The following is a 25661-nucleotide window of genomic DNA, read 5'->3' as shown; positions in this document are numbered from 1 at the left end:
GGGGGGGGGGGGGGGGGGGGGGGGGGGGGGGGGGGGGGTGTCAGAGGTGGTTCTTGATTTATGGTTTCCCTGTATAATAATAAAAAACCGTGATTTTCTCTATATAAAATTTTCTACACTAACTTCACATTTATGTCCAAATTGGTGTCGTATTACAATTATTATTCTTATGAACATTAAAGAATATCATTTCGAGCTAGTGTGTAAGATTGCCTAATTTGCAACAGAGCAGATCAGAAGAAACTAAATAGTAACTCATTCTCTTGGTTAGGCGAGTAATTAAATATAGAGGTTTGCTGAATGGTAATACAAAAAGAGAACTTGACTAAATTGTGTAGCTAAAGGAAAATGCCTGAGATGAGTTTGCATATGTAAGATAGACCTACCTAAATTTAAATTCATATTTTATAGAATTATACTTTGAAGAATTAGCACCCTGGTGTGTGAAATGAAAGGTAGTGCTATTTGTGTTCGAAAAATCCAAGGAAGAATTAGCACCCACGTGCGTGCAAAAGCTAGTGATATTTGCGTACATAAGTTTAGTATACTTCTAAGGGTAACTTGTTGACACCACATACCTAACAGTGCTCATACAAGCAAGCCCCACGAGTGCCAACCTTCAACTTCAATATCTTCAGTTCGATAGAAATCTCACTACAGCGTCCCTATCGACAATAGAAGCTCAAAGAAATATCCATCCTCCATGATCAGCATAACAATAATATCTTCACCTGCTTATCCATTTATGCATCTTTCAGTTTTTTCAGAAATTACATAAGGTTAATTTAAACATTGAAAACAGTAACTATACAAATAATACATAACAACAGATAAGGAAATAGATAAGGCACACTACAATTTTCACATAATTCCAATTAAATCTATACAATATCGTCTCAATTTTGATTGTGAGACTCAAAGTTGTTTACTATTTTCCTTTTTCAGGCTTCCAAGTCCATAGGCAGCTCCCTATATTTAAATTGGTATAGTGATATAGGTGTATAGCAGGGGAAGAAATATGGTGTCGTGACTGCATTAGTTCATATTAAATATTTGAGGATAATGACTAAGAACAATTATGCTGAAACTAAACCAGATTAATTAGGAGTACAGAAGCAAATCTCTTGTGCTTTTCTAATAGAAAAGTACACAATTAGTATGGCAATGCCATCTATTAGTTTATAGAAAAGGATATATAGAGAGGTCTGGTCACATAGGCATCTCCATGGGATGTCTTTACCCTGAGATTTTCTAATAGAAAAGCACACAATTAGTATGGCAAGGACAACTATTAGTTTATAGAAAAGGATACATAGAGAGGTCTGGTCACAGAGGCATATCCATGAGCTGTCTTTACCCTCAGATATTTACACAAACTGTTATTGCATACAATCCAACCTCAAAATAGGAGAGCAAAAGAATACTACAGATCAGACTGGAATTTCACGGCGGGGTGAGTAGGCTACATAAAGAACAACTGTTATACCTGAGCATGGTTCACGAGTCCTCGCGGGCTGAGGTGGCTCCCGCATCCTTGAGAGCTGTGGTGTGTGAGTGTGCTCACGTACTCGCTGCCCATGGAGACTCCCATGTCCTTGGAAGTTGCGGCACCCACATGAGCTTGCGTCGTCGCTAGATGCGATGGCGTCATTGTGAATCCGGTCCCGCGACGAAGGTGTGGGAGAAGGATGACACCGTGGTGGCAGCCGCTGCCTCCGCCCACTTGGATGGCGCCACAAGAAAATCAAGTGTTCATAATGATTTACATGACAATTTGTTTGGGCACACATCACAGGCAGCTAACTACTCATAACAAACCCTAAACTCCCAAATCCTTGGGCTACTTGTGGACAAATTAATCAAGGATCCCTTCATTCAAGCATCTCATATATCATAATACTCTTACATGAGACAAAGAACTGAATAACATCGTGGATGCGGTCACTGCTTAGGCATACTGTCGAACACCAGAAGTGCAAACCAGTCATGGGGCATTCAACAGATATTTTTTAGGAAGAAGTAGAGCATTGTGTAGAGTACTGCACTCGGATTAGCATAGAGACGCAGGAGTGGCGTACTTACATGCGAGACGCCGTCCTGAGCCTCACTAAGCCGCCTCACCACTCTCTCCTCGCTGCAGATTGACATAGTCAAGAATCAAATCGAATTGAATAAAACAACTTTTACAGATTGTAGACGTACCTCAAGTGGGCACGGCTAGCAGGACGGCGTTCCGGTTAAGTCCATGGTCCAGCGAGATTAGAAGGGCTCGATGGCAGGAGGTTGCAGGTTGAGGGGGCTTCAGGTGGCGCCGGAGAAGATTGGGACGGATGGGGAGGGGAAGGAGAACGGGGCGACGGGTGGCAGAGAGGCCGCGCGCGGCAGCGGCGGCGGATGGCCGCAGAGGCGGCGTGCGGCAGCGGCGGCGGCAGCGGCGTACCCGTACGCATCGAAGGCGAGCCCTCGTGCTCGTGTGTGCCTATGTTTTTCTGTTCGCTCGTAAGGCCCAAGTCGATCCACGAAACGTTTTCTCTACAAACTTAAAATAGGACTGCGCGTTCAACACGTAATTCATCAGGGACTTTTTTACAAGAGCGCCACGACGGTGAATCCAGAAACTTAATCCGTGCTTTATTATTATTAGGGAGAAACTTCTCCCGAATTAATCGATTCTTTTTTGCATCGTTTCCTGGCAAGGGCTACTGAGAGGTGTTGTAATTGTGCACTGCAACAGTTTGATGATATGTCTAAAATAAAGATATGGTGCAGCCTTGGAGCAGTCGTGCTCTATTATAGAGCTGCTGTTGGAGACCACATTTGCTCGTGCCTAAAATACCAGTTCTCGTGTCCAAACTTTTTACTCCATCAACTTTTGACGTCTTAAAATAGGGCAGCTTTTGGAGATGCTCTTAGTCATACTTTGCCAACTCCATTGACGATGTGGTACGCTGAGTACGATGATATGATCAGAAGAACATGCCCTTGCCTATGTAGAGCATCTATATCTAAGTGCAACGATTCGGTGCCTGGGTGCATTGGAAGTGAACAATAAATTCATTTAAAATGGAAAAAAAAATCAAACAAATCTGAATTTTAAAACCTATTTTTTTTTCTCATCCAAAATGCTTGAATGTGTGATGTATGTGCAAAAGTTAGTGGTGTTTGGACATTCGAGGAGGTTGTGTTAAAAACAACAAAATTTGGTAGTAAAAAAACTTCAAAAAAGTACAATGTTTGGGTCAATTTTTTTTCTTAGAGCTCCTCGAATGTTTAAACACCACGAAATTATTTCATCATCCTTGAGCATTTGAGCATCTTTGATGTAGAAAAAAACATATTGTTTTACTTTTTTTTCTAAGAATTAACTGTTCACCGGGTGTAGGTAAGTAGCCTCGACTCATACGCGAATTACTGATCTATATCCTTCTCAAATTTAACTCATTAGGGCATCTCCCAAGGGGCAGCCATAAAATGCTCGCACATGTTCGTTTGTCTCTTTGCATCCACAACTGGGCTGGAAAACTAACCCAACACGTCAAGCCGATGCCCCATTTCTCCAAACCGTGGGTCGACTTGTTGGAGTCCGGTTGTATGCATGTTCGCTGCCATGTTGGACTCGTCCGCGTCAACATCACCCAGTGCGGATGGAAACCTCTTCTCTTTACTTTTGCACTCCCTTCGCTCTCACGCCCGCCTCCTTGACTTCTCGCCTAGACCCATCCAGCCGCCGACCGCCCCAGATGCTTCCTATCTTGTCGGTGCCAACACAATCGTCGTACTGGAGCTGGCTAATACGGCTTGAACTATGTCGGTATTTTCTCAAAGAGGAAGGGATGATGCAGCACAACTACGATAGGTATTTTTCTCAATGACGAGACCAAGTTTATTGAATCAGTAGGAGAACCACGCAACACTACGTGAACGACACATGCACACAATAAACAAATATTTGCAACCCGACGTAAAAGAGTGGTTGTCAATCTCTCCCTGGTAAAAGATAGATAAAAATTATAGTAAATTGAATAAATAGATCTCACGGGAACGGGAAATAAAATAAATAAATAAAAATTGTAGCAACATATTTTAGGGTTTTTGGATTAATAGATATGAAAATAAAAGCAAATAAAAATAGATCTCATATAGGAATAGACCACATCTTGTTATCCTTAATAGCAACGAGACATACATGTCGTTTCCCCTTGGGATTGAGCACCGTAAGATCGAACCCATCACAAAGCAGTTCTTTCCATGGCAAGAAAAATCGATCTACTTGGCCTAATTAAACCAAAGATTCGAAGAAGAAATATGGGGCTATAAGTAACCATGCATATAAGAGATCAAAAGACTCAAATAACTTTCAGGGATAAAAACATAGATCTGATCATAAACTCAAAGTTTATCGGATCCCAACAAACACACCGCAAAAGAGTTACGTCGAATAGATATCTAAGAGACCATTGTATTGAGAATCAAAAGAGAGAGAAGAAGTCATCCAGCTACTAACTACGGACCCGTAGGTCTACAATGAACTAGTCACACATCATCGGAGAGGCACCAATGAGGATTATGAACCCCTCCGTGATGGTGTCTAGATTGGATGTGTGGTTTCTGGAACTTGCGGCGGCTGGAATTAATTTTCATCGACTCCCCTAGGGTTTTGGGTATTTATAGAGCAAAGAGGCGGTGTGGGAGGCCATCAAGGTGGGCACAACCCACCAGGGCGTGCCTGGGCCCCCAGACGTGCCCAGGTGGGTTGTGCCCCCCTCAGGGCACCCCTCTGGTACTTCTTTGGCCCATCCCGTGTCTTCTGGCCCAGAAAAATTCTCCAAAAAGTTTCGCTGCGTTTGGACTCCGTTTGGTATTGATTTTCCGTGAAGTAAAAAGCAAGCAAAAAACAACAACTCGCACTGAGCACTATGTCAATAGGTTAGTCCCAAAAAATTATATAAAGTTGCTATAAAATGATTATAAAACATCCAAGAATGATAATATAACAATATGGAATAATCAAAAATTATAGATACGTTGAAGACGTATCAACATCCCCAAGCTTAATTCCCGCTCGTCCTCGAGTAGGTAAATGATAAAAACATAATTTTTGATGTGGAATGTTGCCTAACATGCTCATCACATATTCTTTTGTTTGTAGCATGGACATTTGGACTTTTATATGATTGAAAGCAATAGTCTAGTTTTGACATGAAGATTTCAATACTCAAGCATATCAACAAGCAACCATGTCTTTCAAAATATCAACACTAAAGCAAGTTATCCCTAGCCCATTATGCTCAACCATTGATCCATTCATCAAACACACTCGCATATTATCCACACCCAATGCTCAAGTACGATCATAGTGCCTCTTAGTTGGTGCTTTATAAGAGAAGATGGAGACTCAAAATAAAAATTGCATAAAGTAAATAGAAAGGCCCTTCGTAGAGGGAAGTAGGGATTTGTAGAGGTGACAGAGCTCAAAGCGAAAAAGATAGAGATAAAAACATTTTAGGTGGCATGCTTTTCCTGTCAACGAAAACGATCGAGTAGTTCCCAATACTTCCCATGCTAGATATATCATAGGCGGTTCCCAAACAGAAAAAAAGTTTATTCCTTTTTCCATCATACTTTCACATTCCACGGCTAACCGAATCCACCGGTGCCATCCATACCAACACTTTTCAAGGAATTTATTATTTGACAACATAAAGTAAATCCATTTTTCATTTCGGGACTGGACATCCCTAATAACTTTGCCGTACTCTCGTGCAATGACAAGTGAAAAAACACTCATCTTGATAATAACACATCTAGCATGAAAACATATCAGTCACCCACTATCGTTTCATGAGCGGTACAAGCACACAAAAGAGAAGTTTATTTTGAAAATTAGAGATGGCACATACAAATTTGCTTAGAACGGCAAAAGAATACCGCATATAGGTAGGTATAGTGGACTCATGTGGCAAATCTGGTTTAAAGATTTTGGATGCACAAGTAGTGATCATACTTAGTGCAAATGAAGGCTAGCAAAAGATTGAGAAGCGTCCAACCAAGAAACGAAAAATCTCATAAGCGAGCATTAAGTATAACTAACACCGAATAATGCACCACAAGTAGGATATAATTTCATTGCATAACTATTGAATTTCGTGCTTGCATAGGGAATCACAAACCTTAAAACCAATATTCTTACTAAAGCATAATTACTCATCGACATGACTCATGTATTATATCATCATATCGCAAAACTATTACAAGGAATCAAGTTTATTTTGTTCAATGATCTTCATGAAAGTTTTTATTATATCCCCCTTGAATATCTATCACTTTGGGACTAGTTTTATCTGTTGCTTTTGATAGCTCAAACAAATCTAAGTGAAGAACATGAGCATACAATTTTTCTTCTCTCAAAATAATTTAAGTGAAGCATGAGAGAATTTCTTAAAAAATTTACTAACTCTCAAATAAATCTAAGTGAGGCATGAGAGCATTTATTCAAAAATACTAAAGCACATCATGCTTAAAAAGATATAAGTGAAGCACTAGAGTAATTCCATAGCTCATAAAGATTTAAGTGAAGCATAGAGAGCAATTCTAACAAATCATAGCATAATTTTGGCTCTCTCAAATAGGTGTGTCCAGCAAGGATAGATGACTTAAAATAAAAATCAAAACAAGCAAAGATTCTTATCATACAAGACGATCCAAGCAAAACTCATGATATGTGACGAATAAAATATAGCTCCAAGTAAAATACCGATGGTCGTTAGAAGAAAGACGGGATGCCACTCGGGCATCCTCAAGCTTAGTTGCTTGCTTCTCTTTTAGATAATAGCTTGGGATGCCATGGGAATCCCCAATCTTAGGCTCTTCTTACTCCTTATTCCTTCATCCATCGTGATCTCATCCAAAACTTGAAAACTTCAATCACACAAAACTCAACAAAACCTTCGTGAGATCCGTTAGTATAACAAAGCAAATCACTACTATAAGTATTGTTGCAAACCCATTTATATTTTATTTTTGCATTATATATACTGTATTCCAACTTTGCTATAGCTTATACCCTCCAATACAAACCATAGACTCATCGAAATAAGCACACAACACAAAGAAAAGATAATCTGTCAAAAACAGAATAGTCTGTAGTAATCTGAATACTTTTAATACTTATGAACTCCAAAAATTCTGAAAATTAGGAGAACGTGGGAAATTTGTATATCAATCTTGTGTACAAAAATTAGGATTTTATCGCGTTTCTATTAAAAACGAAAATTGTTTTTCTGGACGCAAAAGTTTATGTTTTTCAACAAGATCAAATCAAGTATCACCCAACATGATTCCAAAGGCTTTGCTTGGCACAAACACTAATTAAAACATAAAAACACAATCATAACAGTAGGATAATTGTGCAAACACTCAAGAACAGAAAGAAAAGACAAAAATAAATAAATTTATTCATCGGGTTGTCTCCCAACAAGCGCTATCGTTTTATGCCCCTAGCTAGGCCTAAGGATTTCATTGATGCTCACACGAAAGATAATAATTGAAACACAAAGAGAGCATTATAAAACATGTGACAAACACATTTAAGTCTAACATACTTCCTATGCATGGGAATTTTATAAGAAAATAAATTATCAAGACAAGAAATATCTAGCATATGCAAAGGATAGGAATAAAACATTGAAATCTCAACATAACGAGAGGTAATTTAGTAACATGAAAACTTCTAAAACCATATTTTCCAATCTCATAATAATTACATGTAGGATCATACTCAAATTCAATAACATAACAATCATATAAAATTTTCTCTTCATTATCCTCATGCATAAAAGTTTTATAATCTTCCAAGATAGTGGGATTAACATCAACTAAAGTCATGACCTCTCCAAACCCACTTTTATCAAAAATTTCATAAGATTGAATACTCTCCAAATTTGTGGGATTATTTTTAGCTAAAGTTGACACTCTTCCAAACCCACTTTTAATATTATCGCAAGCATATTCACCATGAGGTTTAAATAAACTTTTAAGATCATAAGAATTATTATCACCCCAATTATGATCATTCCAATAAGGAGTGGACATAACAAAACAAACATCCCCAAGCTTGGGGTTTTGCATATCACTAACACAATTAACATTAATAGAATTTATAATAACATCATTGTAATCATGCTTTTCATTCAAGGAGCTATCGTGAATCACTTTATAAATTTCTTCGTTTAACACTTCATCACAATTTTCAGATTCATAAATCTCAAGCAAAACTTGACGAAGACAATCTAGTGAACTCAATTCACTATCAATTGGTTTATCATAATTGGATCTTTTTAAAAGATTAGCAAGCGGATGAGGATCCATATCAATATATTTTTAGCAAGCGAAGATGCAAGCAAATAGGAGAACCACTCAACACTACGTGAACGGCACCTGCACACACAAAATAAATACTTGCAACCCGACGTAAAAGAGGGGTTGTCAATCCCTCTCACGTAAAAGATAGATAAAAATTGTAGTAGATTGAATAAATAGATCTCATGGGAAAGTGAGATAAAATAAATAAATAAAAATTGCAGCAAGGTATTTTTGGGGTTTTGGATTAATATATCTGAAAACAAAAGCAAGTAAAAATAGACCTCGATGGCAAATATGATAAAGAAGAGACCGGGGGTCATAGGTTGCACTAGTGGCTTCTCTCGAGAAAAATAGCAAACGGTGGGTAAACAAATTACTGTTGGGCAATTGATAGAAATTCAAATAATCATGATGATATCCACGCAATGATCATTATATAGGCATCACGTCCAAGATTAGTAGACCGACTCCTGCCTGCATCTACTACTATTACTCCACACATCGACCGCTATCCAACATGCATCTAGTGTATTAAGTTCATGGAGAAACGGAGTAATGCAATAAGAACGATGACATGGTATAGACAAGATCTACTCATATAGGAATAGACCCCATCTTGCTATCCTTAATAGCAATGAGACATACGTGTCGTTTCCCCTTCTGTCACTGGGATCGAGCACCGTAAGATCGAACCCATCACAAAGCATCTCTTCCCATGGCAAGAAAAATCGATCTAGTCGGCCTAACTAAACCAAATATTCGAAGAAGAAATACGAGGCTATAAGTAATCATGCATATAAGAGATCAAAAGACTCAAATAACTTTCATGGATAGAAACATAGATCTTATCATAAAATCAAAGTTCACCGGATCCCAACAAACACAGCGCAAAAGAGTTACATCAAATATATCTCCAAGAGACCATTGTATTGAGAATCAAAAGAGAGAGAGAGGAAGCCATCTAGCTATTAACTATGGACCCGTAGGTCGTCAATGAACTACTCACGCATCATTGGAGAGGCACCAATGAGGATGATGAACCCCTCTATGATGGTGTCTAGATTGGATGTGTGGTTTATGGAACTTGCGGCGGTTGGAATTGATTTTCGTCGACTCCCCTAGGGTTTCTAGAATATTGGGGTATTTATAGAGCAAAGAGGCGGTGCGGGAGGCCACCGAGGTGGGCACAACCCACCTGGGCGTGCCTTGGGCCCCCCTTGGGGCACCCCTCTGGCACTTCTTTGGCCCATCCTGTGTCTTCTGGCCCAGAAAAATTCTCCCAAAAGTTTCGCTGTGTTTGTACTCCATTTGGTATTGATTTTCTGCGAAGTAAAAAACAAGCAAAAAACAGCAACTGGCGCTGGGCACTATGTCAATAGGTTAGTCCCAAAAAATGATATAAAGTTGCTATAAAATGATTGTAAAACATCAAAGAATGATAATATAACAGCATGGAACAATCAAAAGTTATAGATATGTTGGAGACGTATCACTGGCCATGATGGTGTGTCACGGCACCCAGAAGAGTTGCTTGAGGAATCATTGACGCTATCCTGCACCGAGGGTGGCTCCCTCAAGGGGGCATGGCCTCGGTATCCACCAGGGGCCCACTTGGCCGAGGGCAAAGGAGAAACCCCGAGGAAGCAACGAAGACCTTCTTTCCCTCCAAGATAGGGGCGACGATGCCTTGGATCACATCTACCATCATGTAAACCCTAGACCTCCCTGCCTATATAAAGGGAGGTTGGGGCAATCCTCTAGGCATCTCATCTCAGATAACAACTCTTAGTAGTAATCTCATACACCATTGTAACCCCTTGCATGAGGTATCCCTCCACCATGAATAACAAAAGCAAGCATGATGTAGGGTATTACTCTATGGAGGCCCGAACCTGGATAAACCCTCTGAGCGACCTACGATCCAAGACTTCCAGCTGCCTCAGACCCCTCCAAGGGATCTAATGGTATTTTGCACTGTTAGTTGGTGCGCTAGGCACGGTCGGTGCAGGATAGAGATCGATCTTGGATCAGATTTTCTTCTACCTCCCGTCGGGAGAGAGCTAAATGAAGGAAATATGCCCTAGAGGCAATAATAAAGTTATTATTTATTTCATCATATCATGATAAATGTTTATTATTCATGCTAGAATTGTATTAATCGGAAACATAATACTTGTGTGAATACATAGACAAACAGAGTGTCACTAGTATGCCTCTACTTGACTAGCTCGTTGATCAAAGATGGTTATGTTTCCTAGACATAGACATGAGTTTACATTTGATTAACGGGATCACATCATTAGGAGAATGATGTGATTGACATGACCCATTCCGTTAGCTTAGCACTTGATCGTTTAGTTTACTGCTATTGCTTTCTTCATGACTTATACATGTTCCTATGACTATGAGATTATGCAACTCCCGAATACCGGAAGAACACTTTGTGTGCTAACAAATGTCACAACGTAACTGGGTGATTATAAATGTGCTCTACAGGTGTCTCCAAAGGTACTTGTTGAGTTGGCGTATTTCGAGATTAGGATTTGTCACTCCGATATCGGAGAGGTATCTCTGGGCCCACTCGGTAATGCACATCACTACAAGACTTGCAAGCATTGTAACTAATGAGTTAGTTGTGGGATGATGTATTATAGAACGAGTAAAGAGACTTGCTGGTAACGATATTGAACTAGGTATTGAGATACCGACGATGGAATCTCGGGCAAGTAACATACCGATGACAAAGGGAACAACATATGTTGTTATGCGGTTTGACCGATAAAGATCTTTGTAGAATATGTAGGAGCCAATATGAGCATCCAGGTTCCGCTATTGGTTATTGACCAGAGACGTGTCTCGGTCATGTCTACATAGTTCTTGAACCCGTAGGGTCCGCACGCTCAAAGTTAGATGATGATCGATATTATGAGTTTTGTGTTTTGATGTACCGAAGGTAGTTCGGAGTCCCGGATATGATCACGGACATGAAGAGGAGTCTCGAAATGGTCGAGACATAAAGTTTGATATATTGGAAGCCTATATTTGGATATCGGAAGTGTTCCGGGTGAAATCGGGATTTTACCGGAGAACCGGGGGTTACCGGAACCCCCCGGGGAAGTAATGGGCCTATTGGGCCTTAGTGGAGAAGAGAGAGGGCAGCCAGGAGGTGGCGCGCGGCCCCCCTTGCCCCAATCCGAATTGGACAAGGGAAGGGGGCAGCGGCTCTCCTCTCCTTCCTTCTCTCCACCTCCTCCTTCCCCCCTTCTCCTACTCCTACTAGGAAAGGAGGAGTCCTACTCCTGGTGGGAGTAGGACTCCCCCCTTGGCGCGTCCTCCCTGGCCGGCCGCCTCTCCCCCTTACTCCTTTATATACGGGGGCAGGGGGGCACCTCTAGACACACAAGTTAATATATTGATCTATTCCAGCCGTGTGCGGTGCCCGCCTCCACCATATTCCACCTCGGTCATATCGTAGCGGTGCTTAGGCGAAGCCCTGCGTCGGTAGCAACATCATCACCGTCACCAAGCCGTCGTGCTGACGGAACTCTCTCGTGAAGCTCTGCTGGATCGGAGTTCGCGGGACGTCATCGAGCTGAACATGTGCTGAACTCGGAGGTGCCGTACGTTCGGTACTTGGATCGGTCGGATCGTTAAGACGTACGACTACATCAACCGCGTTGTGCTAACTCTTCCGCTTTCGATTTACGAGGGTACGAGGACGATACTCTCCCCTCTCGTTGCTATGCATCACCATGATCATGTGTGTACGTTTGGTACTTAGATCGGTCGGATCATTAAGACGTACGACTACATCAACCGCGTTGTGCTAATGCTTCCGCTTTCGGTCTACGAGGGTACGTGGATGATACTCTCCCCTCTCGTTGCTATGCATCACCGTGATACCGTGTGTGCGTAGGATTTTTTTGAAATTACTACGTTCCCCAATAGTGGCATCCGAGCCAGGTTTTATGCGTAGATGTTATATGCACGAGTAGAATACAAGTGAGTTGTGGGCGATACAAGTCATACTACTTACCAGCATGTCATACTACTTACCAGCATGTCATACTTTGGTTCGGCGGTATTGTTGGATGAAGCGGCCTAGACCGACATTACGCGCACGCTTACGTGAGACTGGTTCTATCGACGTGCTTTGCACATAGGTGGCTGGCGGGTGTCAGTTTCTCCAACTCTAGTTGAACTGAGTGTGGCTACGCCCGGTCCTTGAGAAGGTTAAAACAACACTAACTTCACGAACTATCGTTGTGGTTTTGATGCGTAGGTAAGAACGGTTCTTGCTCAGCCCGTAGCAGCCACGTAAAACTTGCAACAACAAAGTAGATGACGTCTAACCTGTTTTTGCAGGGCATGTTCTGATGTGATATGGTCAAGGAATGATACTATATTTTATTGTGTGAGATGATCATGTTTTGTAACAAAGTTATCGGCAACTGGCAGGAGCCATATGGTTGTCGCTTTATTGTATGCAATGCAATCACCCTGTAATTTCTTTACTTTATCACTAAGCGGTAGCGATAGTCGTAGAAGCAATAGTTGGCGAGACGACAACGATGCTACGATGGAGATCAAGGTGTCGCGCCGGTGACGATGGTGATCATGACGATGCTTCGGAGATGGAGATCACAAGCACAAGATGATGATGGCCATATCATATCACTTATATTGATTGCATGTGATGTTTATCTTTTATGCATCTTATTTTGCTTAGTACGACGGTAGCATTATAAGATGATCTCTCACTAAATTTCAAGGTATAAGTGTTCTCCCTGAGTATGCACCGTTGCCAAAGTTCTTCGTGCTGAGTCACCACGTGATGATCGGGTGTGATAGGCTCTACGTTCAAATACAACGGGTGCAAAACAGTTGCACACGTGTAATACTCAGGTTAAACTTGATGAGCCTAGCATATGCAGATATGGCCTCGGAACACTGAGACCGAAAGTTCGATGCTACCTCTTGAGCACTGCGTTGGTTTTCCCCAAACAGGAAGGGATGATGCAACAATGTAGCGTAAGTATTTCCCTTAGTTTTTGAGAACCAAGGTATCAATCCAGTAGGAGGCTACGCGCAAGTCCCTCGCACCTGCACAAAACAAATAAATCCTCGCAACCAACGCGCTAAGGGGTTGTCAATCCCTACACAGCCACTTACGAGAGTGAGATCTGATAGATATGATAAGATAATATTTTTGGTATTTTTGTGGTAAAGATGCAAAGTAAAATAAAATCAAAGTAAAAAGCAAAGGAAATAACTAAGTATTAGGAGATTGATATGATGAAGATAGACCCGGGGGCCATAGGTTTCACTAGTGGCTTCTCTCGAGAGCATAAGTATTCTACGGTGGGTGAACAAATTACCGTTGAGCAATTGACAGAATTGAGCATAGTTATGAGAATATCTAGGTATGATCATGTATATAGGCATCATGTCCGAGACAAGTAGACCGACTCCTGCCTGCATCTACTACTATTACTCCACTCATCGACCGCTATCCAACATGTATCTAGAGTATTAAGTTAATGAAAACAGAGTAACACCTTAAGCAAGATGACATGATGTAGAGGGATAAACTCATGCAATATGATGAAAACCCCATCTTGTTATCCTCGATGGCAACAATACAATACGTGCCTTGCTGCCCCTACTGTCACTGGGAAAGGACACCGCAAGATTGAACCCAAAGCTAAGCACTTCTCCTATTGCAAGAAAGATCAATCTAGTAGGCCAAACCAAACTGATAATTCGAAGAGACTTGCAAATATAACCAATCATACATAAAAGAATTCACAGAAGATTCAAATATTGTTCATAGATTGACTTGATCATAAACCCACAATTCATCGGTCTCAACAAACACACAGCAAAAAGAAGATTACATCGAATAGTTCTCCACAAGAGAGGGGGAGAACATTGTATTGAGATCCAAAAAGAGAGAAGAAGTCATCTAGCTAATAACTATGACCCGTAGGTCTGAGGTGAACCACTCACACTTCATCGGAGGGGCTATGGTGTTGATGTAGAAGCCCTCCATGATCGATTTGCCTTCCGGTGGAGCTTCGAAACAGGCCCCAAGATGGGATCTCGTGGATACAGAAAGTTGCGGCGGTGGAATTAGGGTTTTGGCTCCGTATCTGATCGTTTGGGGGTACGTAGGTATATATATATATGAGGAAGGAGTACGTCGGTGGAGCAACAAGGGGCCCACGAGGGTGGAGGGCGCGCCTGGGGGGGTAGGCGTGCCCCCTACCTCGTGGCCTCCTCTTTTATGTCTTGACGTAGGTTCCAAGTCTCCTGGGTCTTGTTCGTTGAGAAAATCACGTTCCCGAAGGTTTCATTCCGTTTGGACTCCGTTTGATATTCCTTTTCTTCGAAACCCTAAAACAGGCAAAAAACAGCAATTCTGGGCTAGGCCTCCGGTTAATAGGTTAGTCCCAAAAATAATATAAAAGTGGATAATAAAGATCAATAATGTCCAAAACAGTAGATAATATAGCATGGAGCAATCAAAAATTATAGATACGTTGGAGATGTATCAAGCATCCCCAAGCTTGATACGTTGGAGATGTATCAAGCATCCCCAAGCTTAATTCCTGCTCGTCCTCGAGTAGGTAAATGATAAAAACAGAATTTTTGATGCGGAGTGCTACTTGCATAATTTTAATGTAATTCTTCTTAATTGTGGTATGAATATTTAGATGAAAGATTCAAGACAAAAGTTCATATTGACATAAAATAATAATACTTCAAGCATACTAACTAAGCAATTATGTCTTCTCAAAATAACATGGCCAAAAAAGTTCATCCCTACAAAATCATATAGTTTAGTCATGCTTCATTTTCGTCACACAAGAATGCTCTCATCATGCACAACCCCGATGACAAGCCAAGCAATTGTTTCATACTTTAGTAATCTCAAACCTATAAACTTTCACGCAATATATGAGCGCGAGCCATGGACATAGCACTATGGGTGGAATAGAATATAATGAGGGGGTTATGTGGAGAAGACAAAAAGGAGAAAGTCTCACATCAACGAGGCTAATCAATGGGCTATGGAGATGCCCACCGATTGATGTTAATGTAAGGAGTAGGGATTGCCATGCAACGGATGCACTAGAGCTATAAATGTATGAAAGCTCAACAAAAGAAACTGAAGTGGGTGTGCATCCAACTTGCTTGCTCACGAAGAACTAGGGCACTTGAGGAGGCCCATTGTTGGAATATACAAGCCAAGTTATATAATGAAAATTCCCACTAGTATATGAAAGTGACAAAACAAGAGACTCTCTATCATGAAGATTAAGTGCTACTTTGAAGCACGAGTGTGGCAAAGGATAGTAACATTTCCCTTCTCTCTTTTTCTCTCATTTTTTTTTTTTATTGGCCTTCTCTTTTTATAATATGTCCTTTCTCTTTTTTTCTCTTTTTTTATATTCCTCACTTGGTACAATGCTCTAGAAAATGATGATCATCACACTTCTATTTATTTATAACTCAATGATTACAACTCGATACTAGAACAAAAGATGACTCTATATGAATGCCTCCGCGGTGTACCGGGATATGCAATGGACCAGTGCCTCCGGCGGTGTACCGGGATATGCAATGGACCAAGAGTGACATTTATGAAAGAATTATGAATGGTGGCTTTGCCACAAATACTATGTCAACTACATGATCATGCTAAGCAATATGACAATAATGAATGTGTCATGATGAACAGAATGGTGGAAAGTTGCATGGCAATATATCTCGGAATGGCTATGGAAATGCCATAATAGGTAGGTTTGGTGGCTGTTTTGAGGAATATATAAGGAGGTTTATGTGTGAAAGAGCGTATCATATCACGGGGTTTGGATGCACTGGCGAAGTTTGCGCCAACTCTCAACGTGAGAAAGGGCAATGCACGGTACCGAAGAGGCTAGCAAGGATGGAAGGGTAAGAGTGCGTATAATCCATGGACTCAACATTAGTCATAAAGAACTCACATACTTATTGCAAAAATCTACAAGTCATCAAAAACCTCAGCACTACGCGCATGCTCCTAGGGGGATAGATTGGTAGGAAAAGACCATCGCTCGTCCCCGACCACCACTCATAAGGAGGACAATCAAATAACACCTCATGTTTCAAATTTGTTACATAACATTTACCATACGTGCATGCTACGGGACTTGAAAACTTCAAGACAAGCATTTCTCAATTTCACAACTACTCAACTAGCACGACTTTGATATTATTACCTCCATATCTCAAAACAATCATCAAGCATCAAACTTTTCTTAGTATTCAAAACACTCATAAGAAAATTTTACTAATCTTGAATACCTAGCATATTAGGATTTTAAGCAAATTACCATGTTATTTAAGACTCTCAAAATAATCTAAGTGAAGCATGAGAGATCAATAGTTTCTATAAAACAAATCCACCACCGTGCTCTAAAAGATATAAGTGAAGTACTAGAGCAAAACTATATAACTCAAAAGATATAAGCGAAGCACATAGAGTATTCTAACAAATTCCAAATCATGTATGGCTCTCTCAAAAGGTGTGTACAGCAAGGATGATTGTGGTAAACTAAAAAGTAAAGACTCAAATCATACAAGACGCTCCAAGCAAAATACATATGATGTGGCGAATAAAAATATAGCTCCAAGTAAAGTTACCGATAGAAGTAGACGAAAGAGGGGATGACTTCCGGGGCATCCCCAAGCTTTGGCTTTTAGGTGTCCTTAGATTATCTTGGGGGTGACATGGGCATCCCCAAGCTTAGGATCTTGCCACTCCTTGTTCCATAATCCATCAAATCTTTACCCAAAACTTGAAAACTTCACAACACAAAACTCAAAGTAGAAAATCTCGTGAGCTCCGTTAGCGAAAGAAAACAAAAGACCATTTCAAGGTACTGTAATGAACTCATTATTTATTTATATTGGTGTTAAAACTACTGTATTCCAACTTATCTATGGTTTATAAACTATTTTACTAGCCATAGATTCATCAAAATAAGCAAACAACACACGAAAAACAGAATCTGTCAAAAACAGAACAATCTGTAGTAATCTGTAGCTAGCGCAAGATCTGGAACCCAAAAAATTCTAAAATAAATTGCTGGACGTGAGGAATTTATCTATTAATCATATGAAAAAATAATTAACTAAATATCACTTTCCAAATAAAAATGGCAGCAGTTCTCATGAGCGCTAAAGTTTCTGTTTTTTACAGCAAGTGTAACAAGACTTTCCCCAAGTCTTCCCAACGGTTCTACTTGGCACAAACACTAATTAAACACAAAAACATAACCTAAAAAGAGGCTAGGTAAATTATTTATTACTAAACAGGAGCAAAAATTAAGGAATAAATATAAAATTGGGTTGCCTCCCAACAAGCGCTATCGTTTAACGCCCCTAGCTAGGCATAATATATCAATGATGTTCACATGAAAGACAAGAATTGAAGCACAAAGAGAGCATCATAAAACACGTGACAAACACATATAAGTCTAACATACTTCCTATGCATAGGCATCTTATAGGCAAACAAATTATCAAGGAAAGCAAAAACTAGCATATGCAAGAAAGCGGAAAGAAACAATAGCAATCTCAACATAACGAGAGGTAATCTAGTAACATGAAAATTTCTACAACCATATTTTACTCTATCATAATAATTACATGTAGGATACTAAGCAAATTCAACAATATAGCTATCACAAAACATATTCTTAACAAGATCTACATGTATGCAAAGTTGACACTCTTCCAAAATAGTGGGATTAACATTAACTAAAGTCATGACCTCTCCAAACCCACTTTTATCAAAAACTTCATAAGATTGAACATTCTCCAAATATGTTGGATCTAAAGTTGACACTCTTCCAAATCCACTTTCAATAATATTGCAAACACTATTATCAATCTCATATTCATCATGGGGCTTAAATAAATTTTCAAGATCATAAGAAGAATCACCCCAATCATGATCATTGCAACAAGTGGTGGACATAGCAAAACTAGCATCCCCAAGCTTAGGGTTTTGCATATCATTAACACAATTGACATTAAGAGAATTTATAATAACATCATTGCAATCATGCTTTTCATCAAAGGAACTATAAGTATGGGTGCAACAACAACGATCTCATGTTTAACATAAGGAACTATAGCAAATTCATCTTCATAAATATTGGCATCATGGCCACAAGAATAGAAAGCATCATGTTCATCAAGGGATATTTCAATCAAATCATCGGAATCATAATTATCTATAGATTTATGCATATCATTATTTTCTTCTGAAGCAACGGTCATTCTTTCAATAAATTCTTTGACATAGTGTGACGCCCCCGATTTGACCGTACACTAATCATGCACGCAAATGTGTACGATCAAGATCAAGGACTCACGGGAAGATATCACAACGCAACTCTACAAATAAAATAAGTCATACAAGCATCATATTACAAGCCAGGGGCCTCGAGGGCTCGAATACAAGAGCTCGATCATAGACGAGTCAGCGGAAGCAACAATATCTGAGTACAGACATAAGTTAAACAAGTTTGCCTTAAGAAGGCTAGCACAAACTGGGATACAGATCGAAAGAGGTGCATCCCTCCTGCCTGGGATCCTCCTAACTACTCCTGGTCGTCGTCAGCGGGCATCACGTAGTAGTAGGCACCTCCGGTGTAGTAGGAGTCGTCATCGACGGTGGCGTCTGGCTCCTGGACTCCAGCATCTGGTTGCGACAACCAGAAAGAAAGGAAAAGGGGAAAAAGGGGGAGAAAGCAACCGTGAGTACTCATCCAAAGTACTCGCAAGCAAGGAGCTACACTACATATGCATGGGTATCAAATGGAATAAGGGTATCATATGTGGACTGAACTGCAGGAAGCCAGAATAAGAGGGGGATAGCTAGTCCTTTCGAAGACTACGCTTCTGGCAGCCTCCGTCTTGCAGCATGTAGAAGAGAGTAGACTGAAGTCCTCCAAGCAGCATCGTATAGCATAATCCTAACCGATGATCCTCCCCTCGTCGCCCTGTGAGAGAGCGATCACCGGTTGTATCTGGCACTTGGAAGGGTGTGTTTTATTAAGTATCTGGTTCTAGTTGTCATAAGGTCAAGGTACAACTCCAAATCGTCCTGTTACCGAAGATCATGGCTATTCGAATAGATTAACTTCCCTGCAGGGGTGCACCACATACCCCAACACGCTCGATCCCATTTGGCCGGACACACTTTCCTGGGTCATGCCCGGCCTCGGAAGATCAACACGTCGCAGCCCCACCTAGACCAACAGAGAGGTCAGCACGCCGGTCTAAACCTAAGCGCCCAGGGGTCTGGGCCCATTGCCCTTAGCACACCTACACGTTGTGAACGCGGCCGAAAGCAGACCTAGCCTAGTGGCCTTCCAGTCCAATCCGGTGCGCGCCACTCAGTCGCTGACGTCACGAAGGCTTCGGCTGATACCACGACGCCGGGATACCCATAACTACTCCCGCGTAGATGGTTAGTGCGTATAGACCAAATGGCCAGACTCAGATCAAATACCCAGATCTCGTTAAGCGTGTTAAGTATCCGCGAACGCCGACCAGGGCCAGGCCCACCTCTCTCCTAGGTGGTCGGAACCTGCCTTGCCGCTCCGCCTCAAAACTCCACTCGCGGGTGCTCCTCAAGCCGACCCGTCTTTAGTCACCACATGTATCATGTATAAAGTATATAGTATATACCCGTGATCAACTCCCGAGTGATCACGGCCCGATAGTATAGCATGGCAGACGGAAAAGGATGTAGGGCCACTGATGATAAACTAGCATCCTATACTAAGCATTAGGATTGCAGGTAAAGGTAACAACAGTAGTAGCAAGGATAGGCTATGCATCAGGATAGGATTAACGGGAAGCAGTAACATGCTACACTACTCTAACGCAAGCAGTATAGAGAAGAGTAGGCGATATCTGGTGATCAAGGGGGGGGGCTTGCCTGGTTGCTCTGGCAAGAGAGAGGGGTCGTCAACTCCGTAGTCGTACTGGGTAGCAGCGGCGTCGATCTCGGTGTCTAGCGAGAGAAGAGGGGGAAGAACAATAAATATAATGCAAACAAATGCATGACGATGCATTACATGACAAAGCGTGATGCTAGGTGTGCCCTAACGCGGTACGAGGTGGTACTGGTGAAGGGGGGAACATCCGGGAAACTATCCCCGGTGTTTCGCGTTTTCGGGCAAAGGAGCCGGAGGGGGAAAGTTGCGTGTTCGCTATGCTAGGGATGCGTGGCGGACGAACGGGATGCGTATCCGAATTCGTCTCGTCGTTCTGAGCAACTTTCATGTACAAAGTTTTTCCATCCGAGCTACGGTTTATTTTATATTAATTTTAAAAGATTTAAATCATTTTTAGGATTTATTTATTTAATGTAATCAACATTATCCAGAATAGTGTCTGCTGACGTCAGTAGTTGACTTGGTCAACCTGACAGGTGGGTCCCGATCGTCATACTCTGTTTTAATTAACTAACAGTTAATTAGGTTAATTAGTGATTAGGTTAATCTAATTATAATTATTAAGTTAATTAACTCTTTGATTAATTAAATAATTAATATTTTAATTATTTATTTAGCTATTATCTTTTTTTTAAATCTTCTTTTTTTTTGTTAAAAACGTTCTGGTCGTGGGCCCCCCTGTCATAGGCACAGGGGGCCTTAACGGGTTTTGGGCGCTGGGGCGACGGCTGTCGCCTGAACGGGCACTGGGCGTGCTGGCGCCCGACTCGGAGGGGGGGCGAGCAGGCGCAGCTGCGGCGCGGGAGCCGGCAGCAAGCAAGGGACGGCGCCGGCGCGGCCTAGCACGGCGGAGCCGAGGCGGGAGGCGAGGTGACAGGAGGGGCGTGGTGTGACGGGGCAGAGGCGGCGCGGTTCAGGCGACGACGCGGGGCAGGCAGCAGGGGAGGAGGCGCGCGCCGGGGCGAAGCCGTGGTGGGCAGCGGCAACAGCGCGGCGGTGCGGCGTGTGCGCGATGCGGCGAGGAGCGGCGGGGCTGCTGCGGTGGCCGCGCGGGCGCGCGCGGGCGCCGGCGAGGCGCGTGCGTGCCGGAGCGCAGACGGCGCGGTGAGCGAGCGAGGGGGGAGAGAGGAGGTGCGCGGAGGCCGTGGCCTCACCGGAGATGTAGGGTCTAGGGCAGTGGGTGTCGGGGTGGTCGACGGGGACGGCGGCGAAGATGATGCAGGCCGGTGGGGAAGGGCGCCGGCGAGGTCCAGGCGGGGAAGGGGGGCGACGGCGTTCGGCGGCGATGAGGGCGAGGCGGCGGCGTCGAGCCCGATCCGATCTGGATCGGGGGAGAATGGGGCGCGAGAGGGGGAAGCGAGTGGGGCGGATCGTGCGGGGTGTCGCTAGGGTTTCGGTAGGTGGGATGATAAGGGAGCGGGGGTGGGCTGGCCGGTTGGCCTTAGCCAGGTTGGGCTGAGGCCCAAGGAGGGGGGCTTGCGGCCTGCCGGGCCGAAGCCCAGGGGGCAGGGGGTTTCTCTTTTTTTTGTCCTTTTTTGTATTTTCTTTCTTTTATTTATTTTCTCTTGTGTTTCAATTCAGTTTAAAATATTTATGCATTTTATAAAACTGGGTCTCCTACACCACAATTATCTATGTAATATTTAGTACAAACCGAACATTTTTATTTCAATGTTTGAAAACTTTTATTATTTACCAAAGTTTGAATTTGAATTTTGGTCCGGTTTTGATCTAACGATCGATTAGCAACAGTAACGTAGGTAACGTGGCTCCATTAGCGTGGGATTACTGTAGCTTAATTACCCGGGCGTTACAAATCTCCTCCACTACAAGAAATCTCGTCCCGAGATTTAGGAGGTAGAAGGAAACAACGCGGGGTATTCTTCACGCAGGCGATCCTCGCGTTCCCAAGTGGCTTCGTCTTCAGAGTGATTCGACCACTGGACTTTGAGGAATTTGATCGCCTTCTGACGTGTGCGGCGTTCAGCTTGGTCAAGAATGCGGACCGGATGCTCTTTATAAGAGAGGTCCTGTTGCAATTCGAGCACTTCATGATCCACCGCTCGGATTGGATCCTTAAAGCAACGGCGGAGTTGTGACACATGGAACACATCGTGAACCTGAGAAAGGTTCGGCGGAAGCTCCAGTTGATATGCCACCTTTCCACGCCTTTCGAGAATAGTGAAGGGACCGATATAGCGAGGAGCTAGCTTGCCCTTGATCCCGAAGCGGTGAGCACCCTTCATTGGGGTAACTCGAAGATAAGCCTTTTCGCCAGGTTGATAGACCATGTCTTGGTGATGACGGTCATACTGACTTTTCTAACGTGACTGAGCAGTCTTGAGATTCTCGCGAATAATGCGAACTTGTTCTTCGGCCTGTTGGATAATATCCGGACCGAAGAGTGGGCGTTCCCCAGTTTCTGACCAGTTCAGAGGGGTTCGACACTTTCGTCCATAAAGCACTTCGAAGGGGGACATCTTCAGACTAGCTTGATAGCTATTATTATAAGAGAACTCGGCATATGGAAGAGATTCCTCCCATTTCTTGCCGAATGAGATTACACAAGCTCGAAGCATGTCTTCGAGAACTTGGTTGACACGTTCAACTTGCCCTTGTGACTGCGGATGAAACGCAGTACTGAAAGATAAGTGAGTCCCCATAGCTTCTTGGAAACTTGCCCAGAATCTTGAAGTGAATAAACTGCCACGGTCTGAACTGATAACCAGTGGGATACCGTGAAGTGAAACAATTCTGGCCATGTAGAGAGTAGCAAGCTGACTAGCAGTGATTGTCTCTTTGACCGCCAGGAAATGGGCAACTTTGGAAAGCTGGTCAATGACGACAAGAATAGCATCATTACCTTTCTGCGATTTGGGAAATCCAGTGACGAAGTCCATCTCAACATGGTCCCATTTCCATTCAGGAATAGAGATAGGTTGCAGAGTTCCAGCAGGCCTTTGATGCTCTGCTTTGATTCGGTGACAAACATCACACTCAGCAACATAACGAGCAATGTCCTGCTTCATATTAGACCACCAGAATCTTTGACGAATATCCTGGTACATCTTTGTACTACTAGGATGGATGGACAGAGGCGTATCATGAGCTTCTTGCATAACCCTTTTAGTCTTATCCAGGTTTTTCTTCGAACATGGTACCACTAGGCGGCCTTTGAAATACAAGGCGCCATCGTCGGCGATCGTGAAGAATGAGGGCTTTCCTTTTTTTAGGTCGCGCTTAATCTTGAGGACTTCATCGTCACATTTCTGTATCCATTTGATGGTGTCCACAAGATCTAGTTTTGCAACCAGGGTATTGAGAGAACCCTTGGAAACAACATGGAGGTTCCGTTTAGGGAAATCTTTGGGAGGGGGAGCGAGTGATCCCGGAGGAACAATATGGAGGTTCAGCCTTCTAAATTCTTCGGTAAGCGAGGGCTGAACTTTGTGGACCTGGAGGTGGTTGCAGTAAGACTTGCGGCTCAAGGCATCAGCCATTACATTAGCCTTGCCAGGGGTATAGGATATACCCACGTCAAAGTCTGCAACAGTCTCCATCCATCTTTGCTGGCGTAGGTTCAAATCTGGCTGAGTAAACAGATACTTCAGACTTTGATGGTCGGTGAAGATCTCGCAACGATTACCGAGAAGGTAATGTCGCCACTGCTTCAGTGCATGAATGACAGCAGCAAGCTCGAGGTCGTGAACTGGGTAGTTTTCTTCGTGAGGGCGCAGTTGACGAGAGGCATAAGCAATCACTCTGCGCTCTTGCATTAGGACACAGCCTAATCCTTGACGGGAAGCGTCGCAGTAAATGACGAAGTCCTTCTTAGTATCAGGTGGAGCAAGTACGGGGGCAGAAGTCAACTTGTCTTTGAGCGCCTGGAAACTTTCCTGACACTTGTCTGTCCAGTCGAACTTGACACCCTTATGCAACAAATTAGTCAGAGGCCTGGCAATCTTGGAGAAGTTCTCGACGAATCGACAGCAATAGCTGGCGAGACCGAGAAAACTTCGGACTTGCTTCACATTCTTCGGAGGAGTCCAATCGAGTATAGCCTGAACTCGTTCAGGGTTGACGGCAATACCATCTTTGGAGATGACATGCCCAAGATAGGTTACTTCGGGGAGCCAGAATTCACACTTGGAATACTTAGCATACAGCTGATGCTCCCGAAGCTTTTCCAGCACAAGACGAAGATGTTCAGCATGTTCCTCCTTGTTCTTGGAAAATACGAGGATATCGTCCAAATAAACCACGACGAACTTGTCGAGGTAATCCATGAATATATAGTTCATCAGACGAGAGAAGGTGGCTGGAGCATTCGTTAAGCCGAATGACATGACGGTGTACTTGTATGATCCATACCAAGTCACGAAGGCGGTTTTTGGGATGTCCTCTTCACGAACACGGATCTGGTGGTAACCCAACCTCAAGTCGAGTTTGGAGAACACTGATGAGCCAGCCAGTTGATCATAAAGATCATTGATTCGAGGAAGAGGATATTTATTCTGAATGGTAGCTTGGTTTATAGGACGGTAGTCTTGGACTAATCGGTTTGTCCCATCCTTCTTCTTAACAAAGAGAGAAGGTGCTCCCCAAGGAGAGAAACTTGGGCGAATGAAACCTTTGACAAGAGATTTGTCGATTTCCTCCTTAAGCTCAATGAGTTCATGCGGCGGCATCTTGTAGGGTCGTTTAGCTATAGGGGTAGTGCCGGGTTTCAAGTCGATGATGAATTCGACAGCTCTAGCAGGAGGAATCCCTGGAAGTTCTTCTGGGAAGACGTCTTGGAATTCACGAACGACGGGAATGTTTTCAATGCCCTCGAGTGGTGCAGCGTTCAACGCGTTCAAGGCATAAAGTCGTGCCTCGGCGTTCTGAACTAGATGAGCTTGGTAAGCTATTATTTCGTCAGAAGGGTGTAGCAGATGGACGACCTTAGTGGCGCAAACTATAGAAGCAGTATGCGCTTTCAACCAATCCATTCCCAGAATGAGGTCGATGCTACAGGACTTTAGTACGATGGGGGAGGCAAGGAATTCCAGTCCTTCAATTTCAACGGGAACGTTGTGACTAACCATAGAGGTTTGACACTGGCCCGCAGGGGTGTGTACCACAATCGCAGTGTTCATCTCTTCGTATTTGATGCCATGCATGAATGCAAACTCAGCTGATATGAAAGAATGTGATGCTCCTGTATCAAATAAAACAGATGCTGGTACTGAATTTACGAGGAGTGTACCCATCACGGTAGCAGGCTGGTCTAGAACTTCA

The 25661-nt window shown here is 42.8% G+C and overlaps 1 long non-coding RNA gene across 3 annotated transcripts; it reads right to left on the bottom strand.

The window, feature by feature from the left end:
- Window positions 1-10: 10 nt before the first annotated feature.
- On the bottom strand, window positions 11-4095 carry LOC125508700. 3 transcript variants are annotated; one of them, XR_007283720.1, is made up of 4 exons: window positions 2203-4094; window positions 2083-2134; window positions 1487-1957; window positions 11-731 (listed from the first exon to the last, which is right to left on the bottom strand). It is a non-coding gene; the product is annotated as an uncharacterized LOC125508700 (long non-coding RNA). The 3 variants fall into 3 exon arrangements; XR_007283719.1 differs by having other exon boundaries at window positions 1487-1722; window positions 2203-4081; XR_007283718.1 differs by having other exon boundaries at window positions 1487-2134; window positions 2203-4095.
- Between the last annotated feature and the right edge of the window lie 21566 nt (window positions 4096-25661).

The sequence above is a fragment of the Triticum urartu genome, chromosome 5 (genome assembly GCF_003073215.2).
Source record: "Triticum urartu cultivar G1812 chromosome 5, Tu2.1, whole genome shotgun sequence".
In the NCBI taxonomy this organism is placed as follows: Eukaryota; Viridiplantae; Streptophyta; class Magnoliopsida; order Poales; family Poaceae; genus Triticum; species Triticum urartu.
The sequence above is the reverse complement of the archived record's forward strand: the minus strand, read 5'-3'. Positions and strand labels throughout refer to the sequence as shown.